The sequence below is a fragment of the Chiloscyllium punctatum genome, chromosome 23 (assembly GCF_047496795.1).
Source record: "Chiloscyllium punctatum isolate Juve2018m chromosome 23, sChiPun1.3, whole genome shotgun sequence".
Classification (NCBI taxonomy): Eukaryota; Metazoa; Chordata; class Chondrichthyes; order Orectolobiformes; family Hemiscylliidae; genus Chiloscyllium; species Chiloscyllium punctatum.
In genome coordinates, this window is record NC_092761.1 from 28918774 (window position 1) to 28937206 (window position 18433).

Sequence of the window (18433 nt, forward strand, 5' to 3'; positions counted from 1 at the left end):
ATTGAGTGTTTGGTTCAGAAAAAGCAGGAAGCATATGTCAAGAATAGACAGGGTAGACCGAGTGCATCCTTAGAAGAGAATAAAGGAAGTAGGAGTATACTTAAGAGCGAAATCAGGAGGGCAAAACGCGGACATGAGATAGGTCTGACAAAGAGAATGAAGAAGAATGCAAAGGGTTTTTACAAATATATTAAAGGAAAAAAGGGTAACGAAGGAGAGAATAGGGCCCCACAAAGATTAGAAAGGCGGCCTTTGTGTGGAGCCGCAGAAAATGGGGGAGATACGAAATGAATATTTTGCATCAGTATTTACTGTAGAAATTCATATGGAAGATATAGACTGTAGGGAAATCGATGGTGACATCTTGCAAAATGTCCAGAGAAACAGAGGAAGAAGTGCTGGATGTCTTGAAACAGTAAAAGGAGAATAAACCCCCAGGACCTGATCAGGTGTACCCGAGAACTCTGTGGGAAGCTAGAGAAGTGATTGCTGGGCCTCGTGCTGAGATATTTGTATCATCAATAATCACAGGTGAGATGCCAGAAGACTGGAGGTTGGCAAAAGTGGTGCAACTGTTTAAGAAGGGTGGTAAAGACAAGCCAGGGAAGTATAGACCGGTGAGCCTGAACTCAGTGGTGGGCAAGTTGATGGAGGGAATCCTGAGAGACAAATTGCACATGTATTTGGAAAGGCAAGGACTGATTAGGAATAGTTGACATGGCTTTGTGCGTGGGAAATCATGTCTCATAAACTTGATTGAGTTTTTTGACGACGTAACAAAGAAGATTGATGAGCGCAGAGTGATAGATGTGATCGATATGGACTTCAGTGAGGCATTCGACAAGGTCCCCCATGGGAGGCTGATTAGCAAGGTTAGAACTCATGGAATACAGGGAGAATTAACCATTTGGATACAGAACTGGCTCAAAGGTAAAAGACAGATAGTGGTGGTGGAAGGCTGTTTTTCAGACTGAAGGCCTGTGACCAGTGGAGTGTCACAAGGATCAGTGCTTGGCCCTCTACTTTTTGTCATTTACATAAATGATTTGGATGCGAGCATAAGAGGTATAGTTAGTAAGTTTATAGATGACACCAAAATTGGAGCTGTAGTGGACAGCGAAGAGGGTTACAACAGGATCTGGACCAGATGGGACAATGGGCTAACTGGCAGATGGAGTTTAATTCAGATAAATGCGATGTGCGGCATTTTGGGAAAGCAAGTCTTAGCAGGACATATACACGTAATGGGAAAGTCCTAGGGAGTGTTGCGGACCAAAGAGACCTTGGAGTGCAAGTTCATAGCTCCTTGAAAGTGGAATCGCAGATAGATAAAAGAGTGAAGGCGGCATTTGGTATGCTTTCCTTTATTGGTCAGAGTATTAAGTACAGGAGATGGGAGGTCATGTTGCGTCTGTACAGCACAATGGTCTGGCCACTGTTGGAATATTTTGTGCAATTCCGGTCTCCTTCCTATCGGAAGAATTGTTGTGAAACTTGAAACAGTTCAGAAAAGATTTACAAGGATGATGCCAGGATTAGAGGATTTGAGCTACAGGGAGAGGCTGAACAGGCTGGGGTGGTTTTCCCTGGAGCTTCGGAGGCTGAGGGGTGACCTTATAGAGGTTTACAAAATTATGAGGGGCATGGATAGGATAGGATAAACAGACAAAGTCTTTTCCCTTGGGTCAGGGAGTCCAGAACTCGAGGGCATAGGTTTAGGGTGAGAGGGGAAAGATATCAAAGAGACCTAAGGGGCAATCTTTTCACGCAGAGTGTGGAACGTGTATGGAACGAGCTGCCAGAGGATGTGGTGGAGGCTGGGACAATTGCAACATTTAAGAGGCATTTGGATGGGTATATGAATGGGAATGGTTTGGAGGGATATGGGTCGGGTGCTGGGAGGTGGGACTAGATTGGGTTGGGATATCTGGTCGGCATGGACGGGTTGGACCGAAGGGTCTGTGTCCGTGCTGTACATCTCTAGGACTCTATCACTCATTGAGGTTATAGAAATAAACTGTGTGGTCGCGTCTGGAGGAAAATAAAGGTATAAAGGTTTGTTGTTACCGAAGGAAATTCCATCAATCGGGACCAGCAGAGTTTACAGAGACTGAGTGCGTTTTAGAGACAGGAAGAGTTGATAGTCATCATTAGAAATGAGAAACTAATTTATGAGAGAAGCAGGGTCACTCTGCTTTGTGCCCAGAGACATGGAGGAGTCTCACAGCTGGAGGAGGTTACTAAGGAAAAGAGCTTTTTTGTTGTCGTGACGGGAAGGTTACAGAGATCATGAAGGTAGTAGGAGGTCAAAACAGTCACTAAGACAGGGAGGTTTTTCAGGTCTGGAAAGGACTACACTGACCAGGATGGCGAAAGGAACTGAAGAGTTGTTGTTTTCCAGTAAAGAAGAGATGTGACAGAACCCGGGATTAAAGGCAAAGGCAGAAACTTGGAGAGTTTTACTGATATGAGGAGCTTACAGGGACAAGCAGGATTGTAGGGGCTGATAGAGATAGGGGAAGTGGTATCGATGAAACAGACAATGGAGAAACTGACAGACATAGGGAGGGTTCTGTGGAACAGATGAATTTACAGGCAAGATGATGAAAATGAAGCCTGAGAATTTTCTCATGTTCCTTGCCCAGCATTGTTCCTACATCATGCCCTCAGGGTCTGAATTAAAGCCCACTAACTCCTCCCTGTGTTGTTTACTGTGAGTGATCTTAGCGGCTGCAGGATTTACTGAAGGGTTCAGATCTCCCTCTCCATCTGTCTCTGGCTGACCAACTGTCTTCAATGTGGTGATGGACGATTCATGAATTGGGAATTCTGCTGAGTCAGGGACATCAGAAATACCTGCAAGAGACAGAGAAGTAGACAGAATGGCAAATTAGATTAATGCAATGAAGGTTCCACGTGGAGAATGGCACTGAGTCCCACAGAGATCTGGAAATACCCAGTCTCCGTCCCTGGCCTGCGCAGTTGCTTCCCTCTGGAGTGGAGAATGCTGTTGGCTCAGGATCTGGAGTAGCTGCAAGAGTGAGAGACACTGACAGAGGCAGCAATTAGACCCACAGTGAGGGATATCACATGGAGAGAGACAGTGATATCAGCAGAGTGCAGGAATGTATCAGGATCACACAATAGTATCATCAGAAGTGGTTCTGACCAGTGAGCACTGCTACCAGTACTCAGGGAGGACGGAGCTATTTTATTGGGATAGGCTCCCCAGGTATCAGGATTATGCAGTGTGCTATAAATGGACACAGATGAGGAGGGGGACAGGTCTGAGGGGAATGGATATTCCCAAGTCCAAAGAGGAAGGTTGAAATATTGGAACACCATGGAGATGTGGATGAAGACCAACAGAAAGAAACAGTAAGGGACTGAGTTTAATTAAAATATGACATTGTCAAACAGATTTGTGACAGGAAATTATTGGTTAAAATAAAGTAAATGCCATTTCCGCCCCTCACAATTCCTCATACATCACAAGTGACATCACTTCCGCCCCTCACATCATCGCTGATGTCACACACTCAGTGACTTCCACGCCCCCCCACTGCCGTGTTTGCCACCACTTCTGCCCCCACCAACGCCACTCACCTGCATTTTGCTGACACCACCCCCAAGTCCCACCGTCAACATCCCTGCCCCCAGTACCCTGAGGGGAACACCACCCCTGCTCATGACTCCATCCCCATTCCCCCTAACACCACACCCACTCCTGTTCCAGGCGCCGTCGCCTCCCCCAGCTCCAGACCTACGCTTGGTCCCAGCTCCCAGTCCTGCCGAGTTTTCACCATTCCCCCTGACCATCCCCTCACTGAGGACGAATGATCAGTCCTCAGCAAAGCCCTCACCTTTATCCCCCTCCGTCCACACATCAATGAATTTAATACACGCCGTGACATCGAACACTTCTTCCATCACCTCCGCCTCAGAGCTGACTTTTACAATGAAGACTCCCACCTATTTTCTGAGGACCCCTTTGCCGGCCTCCAATACACTCCATCCACCTGGACACCCCGCGCTGGCCTATTACTTGTCTTCAATTTCTTCATTTCCAACTTCCACCGAGACATTAACCGCCTCAACCTATCTACCCCCTCCCCCACTCCATCCTCTCACCCTCACAACGTGCAGCCCTCCACTTCCTCTGCTCCAATACCGACCTCACCATCAAACCAGCAGATAAAGGGGGTGCAGTGGGAGTCTGGTGCACTGACCTCTACACCGCTGAAGCCATGATGCCAACTCAAAGACACCTCCTCCTACCACCCCCTCTACCATGACCCACCTCCAATCACCAAACCGTCATCTCCCAGACCATACAGAACCTCAACACCTCAGGAGGAGATCTCCCACCCACAGCGTCCAAACTTATTGTCCGGGATCCCACACTGCCCGGTTCTATCTCCTTCCCAAGATCCACAAGCCTGACCACCCTGGCCGACCCATTCTCTCAGCATGCTCCTATTCCATCAAACGCATGTCTACCTACCTCGACATTGTCCTATCCCCCAGTCCAGGAATTACCCACATTCGTTTGAGACACCACTCACACCCTCCACTCCTCCAAGACTTCCGTTTCCCAGGCCCCCAACGCCTCATCTTCACCATGGATATCCAATCCCTCTACACCTCCATCCACCATGACCAGGACCTCCAAGCCCTCCGTTTCTTCATCTCCCGACATCCACAACAGAACCCTTCCAATAATACTCTCATTCGTTTGGCTGAACTTGTCCACACCCTTAACAATTTTTCCTTCAAATTCTCCCACTTCCTCCATACCAAAGGGGTAGCCATGGGCACCCGTATGGGCCCCAGCTATGCCTGTCTCTTTGTTGGCTACGTAGAACAGTCCATCTTCCGTAGTTACAATGGCACCACTCCCCACCTCTTCCTCCGCTACATTGATGACTGCATTGGCACCACCTCGTGCTCCCTCGAGGAGTTTGAGCAATTCAGCAACTTCACCAACACATTCCACCCTGACCTTAAATTTACCTGGAACATCTCAGACAATTCCTTCCCCTTCCTGGACCTCTCAATCCCCATTAATGACAACCGACTTGACACCGACAATTTTTACAAACCTACCGACTCCCACAGCTACCTAGATTACACATCTTCCCACCCTACCGTCTGCAAAATTCCCAACCCCTATTCCCAATACCTCCACATCCACCGTACATGCTCCCAGGACGGCCAGTTCCACCACAGAACACATCAGATAGCCTCCTTCTTTAGAGATCGGAATTTCCCTTCCCACGTGGTAAAAGATGCCCTCCAATGCATCTCGTCTACATCCCACACCTCCGCCCTCAGACCCCACCCCTCCAACCGTAACAAGGACAGAACACCCCGGTGCTCACCTTCCACCCGACCAACCTTCTCAGAAACCAAATCATCTGCCGACATTTCCACCACCTCCAAACGGACCCCACCACCAGGGATATATTTCCCTCCCCACCCCTTTCCACTTTCCGCAAAGACCATTCCCTCTGTGACTACCTGGTCAGTTCCATGCCCCCCCAAAACCCACCCTCCCTTCCTGGCACTTTCTCCTGCCACTGCAGGAATTGCAAAACCTGCGCCCAGACCTCCCCCCTCACCACCATCCAAGGCCCGAAAGGAGCCTTCCACATCCAATGTTTTACCTGCACATCCACCAATATCATTTATTGTATCCGTTGCTCCCAATGCGGTCTCCTCTACATTGGGGAGACTGAACACCTCCTATCAGAGTACTTTAGGGAACATCTCTGGGCCACCCGCACTAATCAACCCCACCACCCTGTGACCCAACATTTCAACTCCCCCTTCCACTCTGCCGAGGACATGCAGGTCCTGGGCTTCCTCCACCGCCACTTCCACACCACCCGACGCCTGGAGGAAGAACGCCTCACCTTCCGTCTCGGAACACTTCAACCCCAGGGCATCAATGTGGACTTCACCAGTTTCCTCATTTCCCCTTCCCCCATCTCACCCCACCTCCAGCCACCCAGCTCAGCACCGCCCTCATGAGCTGTCCTAATGGCCTATCTCCCTTCCCACCTATCCATTCCACCCTCGTCTCTGACCTATCACCCCCATCCCCACCCCCATTCACCCATTGTACTCTTTGCTACCTTCCCCCATCCTCCACTCTGACCTATCACCTTCTTTCCCACCCCATTCACCTACTGTACTCTATGCTACTTTCTCCCCATCCCCACCCCTCTCTTATTTATCTCCCCACTCTGCAGGCTCCCGGCCTCTGTTCCTGATGAAGGGCTTTTGCCTGAAACATCGATTTTCCTGCTCCTCGGATGCTGCCTGACCTGCCGTGCTTTTCCAGCACCACTCTAATCTAGACTCTGGTTTCCAGCATCCGCAGTCCATGTTTTTACCTTATTGGAGGAGGAGACTACCGAGATAAGGCATGTTGTAGACAATGAAGCAAGTTACAGCGATGGGGATGGTAGTCTGGAATGCAGCACAATTCAAATATGTGGAGGGACTATCGGGAAAGGAGGAGGTTACAGCGATAGGATCTGTTACAGGATTAAAAATTATCGAAGACACTGGACCACAAGACATGCCATAGATATACTGTTGCAGAGAAGTGAGTTTTAATATAACAGAACTTACATTGGGGTGGTGATTGAACCTGGGGTGTGTGTGTGTACTGTACTCCCCTCCAGCACTGTATCTATGTCATGTTGTGTTAACAGATGTTTGGAGCCCTCTCATTGTTCTTTGCTCTGTGCACTGTGGGTGACCTTACCTCACCACTGGATTTATTGAACGCTCCAGATCTCCTTTCCCTTTGTCTCTCTCTGGCAGACCAACTGCGTTCAATGAGGTGAGGGACGACCCACCCAGCAGCTGGGAAGGCTATTGATTCAGGAGTTTCCTCAGTACCTACAGGAGACAGAGAAATAGACAGAATGGGAAATTAAACAGATGCAGTGAAGGTTACACATGGAGAATGGCACAGAGTCCCACAGAGATCTGGAAAATGGAGCGATATTAAGTAATAGTCCCAGATTGCTGGAAGATGTCAGGATCACACAATTGTGTCGGAAGAATGGGTTTAGCTTCATGATGCCCTGGTATCAGTGCTCAGGGATGAGCACCCAGTGAGCAGGTGAAGTAATGGCCTAGTGGTATTATTGCGAGAGAATGTATCCAAAACCTCAGCTAATGTTCAGGGGAGGCAGGATTGAATCCCGCCATCTGAAAAGGAGACACTTGAAATCAATAATTTTAAAAATAATAATTAACAATCCACAAATAAGTATGAAACCATTACTGATGTACAACAAATCCAAACACTTGTCCTTTAGAGAAGGACATCTGCCCATCCTCACGTGGTCTGCACGACATCCCCACAGCAAAGGGTTTGCCCCTCAATTACCCTCTGAAATGGCCGAGCAAGCTACTCAGTTCAAGGGCTTCTGGGACTGGGCAATAAAGGCTGGTCAGACAGAGACTCACACATCCCATACCTGATTTTAAAAAAATCTATTAGGATGGTCCCTCTGGAACTGTGCTAGGAGCAGTGTCCTGGCCAATCATGTTGGTAGGTTTATGGACAGGGCATTAAACTGACAGAGAGGATGCCGGGACAGGATTCAAGTGAAAGGATCTTTCCAAAACCACAGAAGAAAGGTGAAGTATGGGAGCAGCATGGGAATGTGACTGAAGACAAGCAGAAAGGAACAGGAGGAGACAGAGTTTAACTAAAATTTTTACGTTGAGGGCGGCACGATGGCACATTGGTTAGCACTGCTGCGTCACAGCACCAGAGACCCGGGCTCAATTCCCGCCTCAGGCAACTGTCTGTGTGGAGTTTGCACATTCTCCCCGTGTCTGTGTGGGTTTCCTCCGGGTGCTCCGGTTTCCTCCCACAGTCCAAAAAGTTGCAGGTTAGGTGAATTAGCCATGGAAAATTGCCCACAGTGTTAGGTGTAGGGGAATGGTCTGGGTGGGCTGCTCTTCGGAGGGTCAGTGTTGACTTATCGGGGCGGCACGGTGGCTCAGAGGTTCTCACTGCTGCCTCACAGCGCCAGAGACCTGGGTTCAATTCCCGCCTCAGGCGACTGACTGTGTGGAGTTTGCACGTTCTCCCCGTGTCTGCGTGGGTTTCCTCCGGGTGCTCCGGTTTCCTCCCACAGTCCAAAGATGTGCAGGTCGGGTGAATTGGCCATGCTAAATTGTCCGTAGAGTTAGGTAAGGGGTAAATGTAAGGGTATGGGTGGGTTGCATTTCGGCGGGTCGGTGTGGACTTGTTGGTCCGAAGGGCCTGTTTCCACACTGTAAGTAATCTCATCTAAAATTGTACATCAGCAAATAGATTTGTGACGGAAAATTGTGGAAGAGAATATATTATGTTTTTTTTTAAACGGACAACGTTGCTGCAATATGGTCGAAGTATTTGTGACACAGAGATAAAAGAGGTTTAGACACCAGGGAGACATGGATACAGGGTGAACAAAAATATTCAGTGGTTTGTAATCTTGTGCAAACTCAGGCAAAATGGGCAACGATAACAATAATGGATAACAAAGGCATTACAGAGAAAGCATTTGGCCTCAGATCATGAAGTAGAGTCAGTCTGAATGTACATTCTGGCTACTACTTGCCAAGGTCACAAGCAGCAGAACAGTTTTAGCCACTGAACAGCATTCCATTGTTCAGCACTGCATTACACACGAACTCATTGGAATTTTTTTAACAAACACATTGTGATAACTTTGGGAAACTTCAATATTTGTATAATCTGGGACAATCACACAGTCACCATTGATATTGGAAGATGAGTTTGGTGAATTTTTTTTCAGTGTTTCTTTGAAAGACACATTGTGCAACTGTTAAGGGACATAACTATCGCAGAGCGACCATGTAATGAAACTTAGTGAATGAGTAATGTCACCTGCAGAGATCCTTCGGGAAATGTGGTAAAGTGCAGTTAAGATAAATAAAGTTTTAAAGTGATTCACAGAAAGGAAATCTGCAACTAGAAATAAAAATAGACAATTACATGAGTTTGACAGGAGAACTGACCAAGGTAAACGCGGGAAACAGACTGAAATATGTGCCTGTAAATGAACAGTGGAAAATATTTGAAGGGACAATGCAAAATACTCAACAAAAGGACATTCAATTGAAACAGTAAAAACCTCAGCAAGAAATTCCCACTGATCCTTTACTCAGGACAAAACGAATCATACTAGATTATGAGGCTGAGAAGATCACCAAAAAGTACTTAAAAGCCTGAAGTGAGAGAGTGTTTTAGGAGAAATTGCAATGGGTCTGCTAGCAGGAGGAGGGCAGTGGGAAGGGGAATCATTGTCAAGGTTTAATGACACGATAGGAACAGGGAGAGATGAATGTGCTGGAGGTGGTGAGAGTGTTACAGAGAGTGGTCAGGGTGTTACAAAGCCAGGACGGATTTCTGCAGCTGGAGGGGTTTGCAGAGGTACGGAGGGACATAGGTATTTTTATTTATTCATTCATGGGATGTGGGTGTCACTGCCTGGAACAACGTTATTTGGCCCCTCTGCTAATTACCTAGAGGGCAGCTCAGAGTCAGTCATATTGCTGTGGGTCTGGAGTCACATGTTGGCCAGACCAGGTTAGAATATTTGATGTCCTTCCCTAAAGGAGGTTAGTGAACTAGATGAGTTCTTCCGACTGATCAACAATGTTTTAATGGTGGCCCCACCAATGTCTTTTACAGCCACAACATGACATCCCAACTCTTACACTTAATGCTCTCCCGAATGAAGGTAACCATCCCAAATGCCTTCTTCACCAGCCTGTCTACCTGTGACACCACATTCAAAGAAATGTGTACCTGGGTCACTGGATCTCTGACTGAAAACACGATCCAGGGCCCGAACAATAACTGTACAAGTCCCACCCTGGTTTGTTCCACCAAAATGGAACACCTCACCTTTATCTAATTAAACTCCATCTGCTATTCTTCAGCCCACTATCCCAGCAGTACTGTTCATCCTGTTGTATCACAGATAACATTCTCCACTATCCACTTTACCACCAATTTCAGTGTCACACAAAACAATTACTTACCAGGAAACCAATATTCCCATCCAAACCATTTATCCAAATGACAAACAACAGTGGACCCACTCCACCGCTGGTCACATGTCTCCAGCCAGAAAAAAACAACATGCCTCCCACCACCCTCTGTCTCCTACCATCAAGCAAATTTTGTATCCAGTTCACGAGCTCCTCCTGAAAGCCATATCCTTTGACACTGATCTGAGCTTATTACCCAGTTTACCAGACAGAACAAAGAACACAGAACAGTTCAGCCCAAGACCCTTCGGCCATGATTTCATGCCAACCTTTTATCCAACTGTAAGATCAAAATAAACTACATACCCTTCATTTTACTATTATCCATGTGTCTGTCCAAGATTCTATTAAATGTCCCAGATGTGCCTAATTTTACTACCACCATTGGCAGTCCATCCAACCACCTACAATTCTCTATTCTCTTATCCATCCTCCATTCACCTTAAAGTTACGCCCCCTTGTAATAGCCATTTATGCCAAAGGAGGAAAAGTCTCTGACTATTCACTCACTCTGTGCCTCTTATCATCTTGTTCACATCCACAAAGTCGCCCCGCCCCCTTCTTCACTCCAATGAAAAAATCCTTCGCTCCCTCACCTTTTTTTGTAAGAACTGCCCTCCATTACAGGCAGCATCTTGGTAAATCTCCTGTGTACGCTCGCTAAATCGTGCGCATCCTTCCTGTAAACAGGGGACCAGAACTGAACACAATATTCCAAGTGTGGTCTCACCAGGACGCTATAAAAATGCAGTAAAACCTCACGGCTCTTACCGTCAATCCCCTTCTAAGGGGAGCCAACACAACAAGTGCCTTTTTAACAACCCTACCAACGTGCGTGGCGATTTTGAGGGATCTATTGACACTGACCCCATGATCTCTGGCAAGTAATCTACCTTTCACCCTGTATTCTGTATTCAAATTTGACCTTCCAGAATGAATCACTTCACACTTTTCCAGATTGGACTCCATCTGCCACTTCCAGCCCAGCTCTGTGTCCTGCCAATGTCCCATTGCATTCTACAACAGCTCTCCACATTCCCCACCAATCCACCAACCTTCACGTTATTGGCAAACTTACTAACCCACTCTCCAACATCCACATCCAAGTCAGTTACAAAATTCACAGAGAGCAGAGTCCCAGAGCTGATTGTTACAGAACACCACTGGTCACTGAGCTCCAGGCTCAATACTTCCATCTGCTGCCACCCTCTGTCTTCTCTGGGCCATCCAATCCTGTATCCAGACAGACAGATTTCCCTGTATCCCAATTTTCCTTCTTTTCTGAATGAGCCATCAACATATTCTGCCATATCCTCAAAGAATTCAATAAGGTTTGTGAGACATGACCTGACCGCTCACAAACCCATACTGACTGTGGCTAATTTAACTATGGTTTTCCAAGTAGTCGTATATCCTGTCTTTAGAGTCCTCGCCAATAATCTGCACACCACAGACATAAAACTAAATCTGTAATTCCCAGAATTCTACCTCCGTAATATGGTCCAAACTCTACAAACGTTCTCTCCTCTCCCATGCTCCCCAGAATGACACTGGAGGGTGGAGGGAGTTACAGAGATAGGGAGGGATGTCAGGACACGAGGATTTTGCAGATATTAGGAGGTTTGCAGTGCCAAAAGGAGGCTTCAGTAATTGTGAGGTTTCATGGTGATGAAGGCATTTGAGGAGGGAGGGAGGGAGGGAGGATTGTATGGAAATGAGCGGTTTCATAGTTTAGGTGTTTTGTTAGGACTGCAAAAGGTTACGGAATTGGGGAGGTTTAAGCACTTGAGATTGTTACACAAACATGGTTTTGGTTGCAATGCAGGAAGAGGATTCAGGAAGCTGGAGAGTATGGGGTCTGAACGAGGTTACACAAATGGGAAGAGTTGTCAGGAGTGGAGGTGTTTACAGAGACAGCAATGGCCTGATCTGGAGCAGAGGACCCAGATTGGGAGGGGTGTGGGGACTGGAGGTGATTTCACAGGGAGGGAGGACCATAGACCCACAGGAGGTTACAGAAATGTGGAGAGCTGTAGGGCTGACAGGGGTTCATGGAGTTGGGAATGTTGGGAGGGATAGAGAAGTTTACAGGGATAAGAATGTTTGTAGGCCAGGGCTGAATCACAGACAGGGACTGTTTTAGGGAGCTGAGCAGATTACAGAGATAAAGATATTTGTATCGACTGGAAGAACAAACTGAGATATGCAGGGTATCGTGACTAACGATGTTTATAGACACAGGAAGGATTAGGTTCTGGGGGTTATGGAGGCTGTGGAATCTGGATTTCTTTTCAGAGACTGGGATAGCAATTTTGGTCAGAAACAGTTTCACAGATAAGGGAGCATAGCACAAACAGGAGGAAGTTGTAGAGGAGGGTGACGTTTAAACAGATAGTGGTGTAAGAGCTGGACAAGGTTATGGAGATGGGTAGATGGTGGAGACACAGGAGGAGCTTACATTGACATGGGGGTGATAGTGACAGGAGGGTGTTAAATAGATAGTGCATTTTGTAGGGACCGGATTGGGAGAGGCACAGGCATGGAGTGAGTTCGACAGATCAGGATTACTGCAGAGACCTGAGAGGATTACACTGATAGGGATGGTGGTCGGGTCTCCACAGACTGTTGGTGTTTAGGGACTGGAAGAGATTTGGTAGATAGGGAGGGATGTAAGAGCTGCAGGAGCTTATGGAGAGTTGGAGCAACTGCAGAAGTAGGTTTCTCAGACAGGAGTAGGTTATAGATAGTGAGGGTTGTGTGGTCTGAGTAAGTCAAAAAGAGGAGAGTTTTCTCGTCTGGAAGAGGTTACACTGACAGGGACAGTTGAAGAGACTGAAGCAAAAATGCATGGAGAAGGTTACACAGATCGGGAGGAGAGTAGGGGCTGAAGGTGAATACACAGACATCGAGAGTTGTATTGTTAGACGGAGCTGAGAGGGATAGGGTCCGGTGTAGGGATTTACACAGATAGAGAAGGTTGTGTGTTTTGGAGAAGGTTATACTGATACAGACAGTGTTAGGGAGTGTTTAGTGGACTACAGAGGAGCTGAGAGAGAATGTATTATGGGGAGTGGAGGAGATTACAGACACAGAGATGGCTGTCGGGTTGAAAAGAGCTTCTACTGATCCTCAGTGCTGTAAGGCTGGAGGGAGATTATAACAGCGAGTTGTTGCCAAGACTTAATTTCTTCACTGATATAGAGCAGGTCTCAGCATGTAACTGTCAAAGGGAAGTTGAGACAGTCCAGATTAGTTTTCAGAGACACAAATGTTTATGGGAGTTTCAAGAGGGAACAATGATTGGGAGTGCTGTACCAAATGGGAATAGTTATAGGGAGGGTTCTAAAAGCAGGAAGAGGTGACAGACATATCGATCTTTGTAAGGACTGGAGAAGGTTACATAGGCAAGGAGTGTTTTAGAGTCTGGAGGAGATTACTGTGTTGAGGAGAATACTGGGGATAAGGCAAGGTGTAAGAGACGGGGATGGTTGACAGTGCTGGACGATAACCTGAATAGAATCGCCATCGTGTGCAACCAGGCCATTCGGCCCAACCAGACCATTCCAAAACTCTGAAGAGCATCCTACCCAGACCCACCCCTCTACCTATACATTAAACCCTGAATTTCTCGTGGTGAACTTATTTAAACCACACATTCCTGAATACCACAATCAATTTATGATGGCCAATTCACTGAAGGTGCAAATTTTGGACACACACACACACACACACACAGTGAGGGAATACACGCAGACACACAGTGAGGGAGGGACACATACGCAAATCGAGGGAGGGACACACACACACACACGAAGCGAGGGAGGGACACACACACACAACGAGGGAGGGACACACACACAGCGAGAGAGGGACACACATACACAGCGAGGGAGGGACACACATACACAGCGAGGAAGGGACACACATACACAGCGAGGAAGGGACACACATACACAGCGAGGAAGGGACACACATACACAGCGAGGAAGGGACACACATACACAGCGAGGAAGGGACACACATACACAGCAAGGAAGGGACACACATACACAGCAAGGAAGGGACACACATACACAGCAAGGAAGGGACACGCGCACACACACAGCGAGGGAGGGACACGCGCACACACACAGCGAGGGAGGGACACGCGCACACACACAGCGAGGGAGGGACACGCGCACACACACAGCGAGGGAGGGACACGCACACACACAGAGCGAGGGAGGGACATGCACATACACACACACACACACACACAGCGAGGGAGGGACATGCACACACACAGCAGGAAAGAGACACGCACACACACAGCAAGTGAGGGACACGCACAGACATGCAGCGAAGGGACACACACACACACACTCACAGACAGTGAGGGAAGGACATGCACACACAGCGAGGGAGGGACACGCTGAGACACGCAGTGAGGGAGGGGACATGCACATACACAGCGTGGGAGGGACACGCACACAGCGAGGGAGATACACACACACACACTCACACAGCGAGGGAGGGACACGCACAGACACGCAGTGAAGGGAAACACACACAGACAGAGAGGGAAGGACATGCACACACAGCGAGGGAGGGACACGCTGAGACACGCAGTGAGGGAGCGACACGCACACACACAGCGAGGGAGGGACACGCTGAAACACGCAGTAAGGGAGCGACACGCACACACACAGCGAGGGAGGGACACGCACACACACAGCGAGGGGGAAGGCATGTGCACACAAATTGAGAGGGGGCACACACACACAAAGCGAGGGAGGGACACGCAAACAGACACACAGTGAGGGGAATACAGACAGACACACTGCGAGGGACAGGAACACACACACACACAGCGAGGGAGGAATGCGCACATACACACAGCGGGGGATGGGGACACACACACGTAAAGCGAAGGAGGGACACGCACACATACACACAAACACAGAGCAAGGGACAAACACACACTCTTACAGTGAGGGGAATACACGCAGACACACAGCGAGGGAGGTACACGCACATACACTGCAAGGAGGGACACGCACACACCGCGAAGGAGGGACAAGCTCACACATGTCGAGGGGGAGGGCATGTGGACAGAAATTGAGAGGGGGCACGCACACACACAGCGAGGGAGGGACACGCACACACAGCGAGGGGGGATGCGCACACACAATGAGGGGATATACACAAAGAGCAATGGAGGGACACATACACACACAAACAAAGAGCGAGGGAGTGACACACGCACACAGAGCAAGAGAGACACACACACACAAAGCCAGGGTGGGATACGCACATACACTCCTAGAGGGACACACATTCTCACAGCAAGTGGGGGGCACACACACAGTGAGGGAGGGACATGTGCAAGCACAGAAACACAGACACATGCAGCGAGGGAGAAACTCGCGCACAGAAACACGCACACACAGAGCAAGAGAGGAACACTCGCAAACACACAAGCGAGGGGGGAGGCACACGCACACACACAGCGAGGGAAGGACACGCACGCACACACAGCGAGGGTGAGACACATGCACACACAGCGAGGGAGGTCCACACAAACAGAGCAAGAGAGGGACACTCACAAACACAGCGAGGGGGAGACACATGCACACACAAGAGGGAAGGCCACACACACGCGTGCACATCTAGAGGGACACACACACACACACACAGAGCAAGAGAGGGACACGCACACACGCAGCCAGGGAGAGGCATGCACACACAGCGAGGGAGGGTCACACACAAACACACACACACAGAGCAAGAGAGGGACACACACACACACAGCGAGGGGGAGTCACATGCACACAGCGACGGAGGACCATGCACAGCAAGAGGGACAAACACACACACACACACACAGCAAAGGGGGGGATCTCACACATACACAGCGAGGGAGGGACACGCACACACACACAACAGCAAGGGGGACACGCACACTCACAGCATGGGAGGAGACACACTTACACACACACACACACACACACACACACACACAGCGAGGGAGGGACACGCAGTGAAGGGGGGGACACACAAACACATATGGTGAGGATATGACACGTACACATACACAGCAAGGAAGGGACACACACACACACACGGCGAGGGAGGGATATGCACACACACAGCGAGGGAGGGACACCCACACACAGGGAAGGAGGGACAAGTAGACACACGGCGAGGGGGAGGGCAAGTGCACAGAAATTGAGAGGGTGCACGCACACACAGCGACTGGGGATACGCACAGGCACAGCGAGGGAGGGATACGCGCACACACAGCGAGGGGGGACATGCACTCACACACCGAGGGGAGATGCGCACATACAGTGAGGGGGATATACACAAAGAGCAAGGGTGGGACACACACACACATACACAGAGCAAGGGGGGAAAGTCACACATACACACACACACACATCCAGGGAGGGACATGCACACACAGCGAGGGAGGGACACACACAAACACACACACACAGAGCTAGGGAGGGAAGGACATGCACAAACAGTGTAGGAGGGACAGGCACACACAGCGAGGGACAGACATACACATACACAGCGAGGGACACACACACACACACACACGGAAGGAGGAACAAGCACACACATGACGAGGGGGAGGAAATGTGCACAGAAAGTGAGAGGGGGCACGCACACACAGTGAGAGGGGACACACACTGACACGGCGAGGGAGGGACACAGGCACACACAGCAAGGGGGGACATGCACTCACACAGTGAGGGGGATGTACACAAAGAGCAAGGGAGGGACACACATACACACAAACACACACAAACACACACAGAGCAAGGGGGAAAAGTCACACATACACAGCGAGGGAGGGACACGCACATACACAGCAATGGGGACACACACACACACACAGAGCGAGGGAGGGACACACACACACTCACACACACAGCGAGCGAGGGACACACAAACAGCGAGGGAGTGAAACGTACACATACAGTGAGAGAGTGACACACACACACAAACACACACACAGTGAGGCAGGGAAGGACACGCACACACACAGAGCAAGTGAGGGACACACACTCACAGCAAGAGAGGGACACGCACACACACAGCGAGGGGGGAGACACATGCTCACTCAACAAGGGAGGGCCAAGCACACACTCGCACAGCAAGAGGGACACACACACACACACACACACACACACACACACACAGAGCAAGCGTGGAAAGTCATACATACACAGCGAGGGAGGGACACGCACATACACAGAGCGAGAGAGGGACACACACACACGCACAGAGTGAGGGAGGACGTACACACACAGTGAGGGAGGGACACTCAGCGAAGGGACACACACACAGGCACAGTGAGGGAAAGACATGCATGCGCACATACACAGAGAGAGAGAGTGAGGGACACACACAGAGCGAGGGACGGGGACACACACACACGCAATGTGATGGAGTGACATGCAAACACACACAGTGAGAGGGGGATACACGCAGACACACAGTGAGGCAGGGACACACAAACACAGACACACACAGAGCAAGAGAGGGACACTCGCAAACACAGCGAGGGGGAGACACATGCACACACACGCACAGCAAGAGGTACACATACACACACACACACACAGAGCAAGAGAGGGACACGCACGCACACACACAACCAGGGAGGGATATGCACACACAGCAAGGGAGGGTCACACACAAACACACACACACACACACAGAGGGAGGGACACGCACATACACACATATATACACACAGCGAGGGAGAGACACGCGCACACACAGCGAGTGAGGGACACGCAGTGAAGGGGTGACACAAGAACACATACTGTGAGCATGTAACACGTACACACACACACACAGCGAGGAAGAGATACACACACACACAGCGAGAGAGGGACGTGCTGAGACATGCAGCGAGGGAGGGACACACACACAGGGAAGGAGGGACAAGCACACACACGGCGAGGGGGGAGGAAATGTGCACAGAAAGTGAGGGGACACGCACACACAGTGAGTGGGATAGGCACTGACACGGCGAGGGAGGGACACAATCACACAGAGCAAGGGGGGACATGCACTCACACAGCGAGGGGAATATACACAAAGAGCAAGGGAGGGACACACACACACACACACACACACACGAACTCACACACACACACACACACACAAACTCACACAGCGTGCGAGTGACGCACAGGCACAGTGAGGAATTGACACGCATGCATATATACACACACACACACACACACCGAGGGAGGGACACTCACATACACTGCAAAAGGGACACACATACTCACAGCAAGAGGGGGACACACACACACAGACGGAGGGAAGGACATGC

General features: G+C 49.4%; 1 long non-coding RNA gene across 1 annotated transcript in view; it reads right to left on the reverse strand.

Moving 5' to 3' along the window:
- Positions 1-2622: 2622 nt before the first annotated feature.
- Positions 2623-18433, reverse strand: part of LOC140493971 (uncharacterized) — a 26305-nt gene continuing 10494 nt past the window's right edge. Inside the window, exons 2-3 of the long non-coding RNA XR_011963814.1 lie at positions 6776-6912; positions 2623-2856 (exon numbers count right to left, since the gene is read on the reverse strand). This is a non-coding gene — a long non-coding RNA (uncharacterized lncRNA). The remainder of the gene's footprint in view (positions 2857-6775; positions 6913-18433) is intronic.